General features: G+C 41.6%; 1 protein-coding gene across 1 annotated transcript in view; it reads left to right on the top strand.

Annotated features, from left to right (window-relative positions):
- VWF (von Willebrand factor) overlaps positions 1-4,495 on the top strand; it is a 162,290-nt gene that overhangs the window by 7,944 nt on the left and 149,851 nt on the right. The gene's annotated exons all lie outside the window — the stretch shown is intronic.

Here is a 4,495-nt window from a genome sequence, read left to right as displayed (position 1 = left end):
GTGAGAGGCCCGCGTACCACAAAAAAAAAAAAAAAAAAAAAAAGATTACATTTTGTAATTATATAGGAACATAATAGATTTTAAAGATTAGTCTCATTTTAGCAAACTGCTGAACTCTAATAAAATTCTCTTATGTAGAATTCTCTGGAATTTTTCTACGTAGACAGTCATATCTTTAAATAATAACTATCTTGCTTTTTTTTTTTTTTTTTTTTTTTCCTCTTTTGCTGTACCACACGGAATGCAGGATCTTAGTTCCCTGACCAGGGATCAAACCTGTGTTCTGAGTTTTAAAGGGAAAGTGGCTTATATTTTTACCATAATTGTGAGGTTTGCTCTATTACTCAGGTCAAGGACACTCCCTTCTTTTTGTGGGTTACAAAGATGTTTTTGTGTGCTTGTTTTCCATAAGTGGATGTTGTTGATTTTTACCCAAAGCTTTTTCCACCTTGCCTTATAATTCAATAATTTTTTTCTTTATACATTTTGAGCTGATATTATGAAGTGCACATAATTATAGCTTCCTGGTACATTTCTCTTTTTATCTTCTTTGTATCCTCTTTGTCTGTAATAATGGCTTTTTTTTCTTAAGGTCTATTTTGTCTGATAGTAGAATAATCAGCTTTCTCTTGGTTATCATTTGGCTTTTCTTTTATTTTTCCTTGAAGTATTGTGTCTTTATGTTTTAGGCCTAGCTCTTGAACATTGCTAGATGTGTGTCATCCAACCTGATAATCTGTTTCTTTTTACTGTTGACTATCATTGTTTGGATTTTTGCTATCTTATTTTATACTATTTGTCGTGCTGTTTCTATGTTTTCTCCTGGGTGAGTCTAGATTTCTTTGTTTCCAGCTCCCCACCCTCCAACCCTCAATGGTTTGGAAAACATACATTCAATTCTATTCTTTTAGCATCCTCTCTTAAAATTTGACTGTGCATTCTAGCCACCACAAAGGCTACAGTTACCACCTCTTTCTTTCTTCTGAGCAATACAAGGACCTTACTACACTCCCACTCTCATCACCCCCTCCCCATCCTAGGTGCTATTGCTGTCTGGTATTTTGGTTCCATCTTATTTTTTAACTCTCCAGTTTATCCTTATTATTGTTATTGTTTTATGCAATCACTGCCTGCTCCTCTTTACCCCCATATTTACCAATTTCTTTCTTTATCTTTTCGTCTGGCATTTTCTTTGTGGGTTTAATTTTCTTCTTCCTGAAGTATCTTCTTTAGTAGTTCTTTCAGAAAGGACTGTTAATAATAAACACACTGCCTGTTTTCTGAAAAATTTTTCTACTTTCCCCAATCTCTGAATGATAATTTAACTACCTAGTTAACCCCCTCACACATCCCCCTAACCTTAACCTTCATGTGCTTCTTCTAGACTGCCAGGGTCTGAACCTCTGTGCTCAAGGCCCAGAGTATTGGGGAGTTAATGAGCTCAGGAGCAGCCCTTGACTGTTAAGGACCAGTGTAGGGTATTTTAGAAATACCTCTGCTTTCTTGACCCAGGAGTGGGATAATTCTGTGGCATGTGTCTTAACCTTTCTCCTAGACTTTCCTCATGGATGAAGCTCAGCTGACCACGTGGTAGCTGGCTTAATAAACTCCTTTTATTGGCTGTTCTCCCTTCTCCATATCATGTCTCCACTTGCCTGCCAGTGTTTTCTGCTTTCCCAAATAAATTATCTGCACTAAAATTCTCAGGGCCTGCTTTGGGGTTGGGGGAGGGAGTGGCATTCAAGCTAAGGTAGCGTGGATGGGAATCTACATTGAAGGACATATTCTCAGTACTTCTTTTTGGATCTTCTCCTTCTATCGTTTTTCATCTCCTTATAATTTCCTAAACTCTATCTTCCAGCAAATTTTTCTTCTGAGATGTCTGATGTTTGTACTGGAATTTTAAAAATTAATTTACTATATATTTTCACTTCTATAAGTTCTTTTTTAAAAAATTTTTATTGGATTATAGTTGTCTAAAAGTTCTTTTTCAAGTCTTCCTCTTCTTTTCTAGCGATGTCTTATTCTTTTGTTTTCAATTCCTGCTCTTTAGTCTATGATTTTTCTTTCTTTCTTTCTTCCTTCCTTCCTTCCTTCCTTTCTTTCTTTCCTTTCTTTTTCTTTCGTGTTGGGTCTTCGTTGCTGCGCACGGGCTTTCTCTAGTTACATCGAGTGGGGGCTACCCTTCGTTGTGGAGCACGGGCTTCTCATTGCCGTGGCTTCTTTTGTTGTGGAGCATGGACTCTAGAGTGCAGGCTCGGTAGTTGTGGCACATGGGCTGAGTTCCTCCTTGGCATGTGGGATCTTCCTGGACTAGGGCTTGAACCCGTGTCCCCTACATTGGCAGGCAGTTTCTTAACCACTGTGCCACCAAGGAAGTCCCTAAACACCTGTTTTTAATTTTCCTGAGTATATTCCTAGGAATGGAATTGCTGGGTAATATGGTATTATATGTTTAACTTATTGAAGAACCACCAGACTATTTTCCACAAGAATTGCACCATTTCACATTCTCACCAACAATGTACGAGGTGAGGGATTCAAGTTTTCCACAATCTCTTCAACACTTTTCGCTTCTTACCATATCCATCCTAATGAATGTGAAGTGGTATCTCGTGGTTTTGATTCACGTGTCCCTGAAAACTAATGATGCTGAGCATCTTTTCATGTATTTTTTGGCCCTTGTGTATATCTTCTTTGGAGAAATGTCAATTCAAGTCTTTTGCCCATTCTATTTGGGTCATTTGTCTTTTTCTTTTAAATTTATTTATTTTATTTATTTATTTTTGTCTGCATTGGTTCTTTGTTGCTGTGCGTGGGCTTTCTCTAGTTGCGGCGAGCAGGGGCTACTCTTCATTGCAGTGCGCAGGCTTCTCACTGCGGTGGCTTCTCGTGTTGCAGAGCACAGGCTCTAGGTATGTGGGCTTCAGTAGTTGTGGCTCATGGGCTCTAGAGCGTAGGCTCAGTAGTTCTGGTGCACGGGCTTAGTTGCTCCGCGGCATGTGGGATCTTCCCAGACCAGGGCTTGAACCCATGTCTCCTGCATTGGCAGGCAGATTCTTAACCACTGCATCATCAGGGAAGCCCTAGCTGTGCTTTTAAAGAACATTTGTTGGGACTTCCCTGGTGGTCCAGTGTCTAAGACTCCGTGCTCCCAGTGCAGGGGGCCGGGGTGTGATCCCTGGTCAGGGAACTAGATCCCGCATGCTGCAACTAAGAGGCACATGCTGCAACTAAAAGAGCCCATGTGCTGCAACTAAAGATCCTGGGTGCCGCAACTAAGACCCAGCGCAGCCAAATAAATAAATTAAAAAAAAAAGAAAAAGAACATTTGTTATATTTAACACAGCAGTTCGAGATGTTTTGTAGTGGGTGGATTTTCAGGTTATCTAGTAAAAAGAAAAGTTGGAAATGGAAATCCTTAAGTGGCTTTTCTGCTATATCATGCTAATTCTGCCTCTTCTGCCACTTCTTTCTTGGGAACACCTTCCTCTCCTGGGGCAGTAAAGGGAGTGGGGGGGTGTGAGGGGTGTGCATGGGGAGGGGGAGGCTGGGGACAAAAGGTTTCCCAGACTCTTAGGGCAGGTGCCATGACGTGAGAAGCAGCGGGGTGGGCTTCCTCACTGAGATGTGGCTTAGGCTGCCTGTCACAGAGCCTGGGGTCCCAGCATGAGGGTCCCCATCCTCCTCTGTTTCATTGGCTACCTCTTTTAGCAAGAATTAGTTTAGCAGATGATTGAGAATTAGGCTCCAGGGAATTAGAGGCTGGGAAGAAAGATTGGTGTGTGTGTGGTGTGTATGTTTGTGGTGTGTGTTTGTGGTGTATGGGATGTGTGGTGTGTGTGTGGTGTGTGTGTGGTGTGTGTGTGGTGCATGTGGTGGTGGTGTGTATGTGTGTGTATTGTGTGTGTTGTGTGTGTTGTGTATGTGGTGTGTGTATGTGATGTGCAGTGTGTGTATGGTGTGTATGTGGTGTGTGTGGTGTGTATGTGATGTGTGGTGTGTGTATGGTGTGTGTGGTGTTTGTGGCGGTGTATGTGTGTGTGTTGTGTATATGGTGTATGGTGTGTGGTGTGTATGTGGTGTGTGTGTGGTGTGTGTGGTGGTGTATGTGTGTGTTGTGTGTATGTGTGTGTTGTGTATATAGTGTGTGGTGTGTGTGTGTGTGGTGTGTATCTTGTGTATATAGTGTGTGTTGTGTGTGTGGTGGTGTATGTGTGCATGTTGTGTATATAGAGTGTGTTGTGTGTGTGTGGTGTGTGTGTTGTGTATATGGTGTGGTGTGTGGTGCATGTGTATATGATGTGTGTTGTGTGTATGGTGTGTGGTGTGTATGTGGTGTGTGTGTATGGTGTGTGTGTGGTGTTTGTGGTGTGTATGTGTGTGTGTTGTGTATATAGTGTGTGGTGTGTGTGGTGTGTGTGGTGTGTATGTGTTGTGTACATGGTGTGTGGTGTGTGTGTGTGTGGTGTGTATCTTGTGTATATAGTGTGTG

This window comes from Physeter macrocephalus, chromosome 6 (genome assembly GCF_002837175.3).
Source record: "Physeter macrocephalus isolate SW-GA chromosome 6, ASM283717v5, whole genome shotgun sequence".
In the NCBI taxonomy this organism is placed as follows: domain Eukaryota; kingdom Metazoa; phylum Chordata; class Mammalia; order Artiodactyla; family Physeteridae; genus Physeter; species Physeter macrocephalus.
The sequence above is the reverse complement of the archived record's forward strand: the minus strand, read 5'-3'. Positions and strand labels throughout refer to the sequence as shown.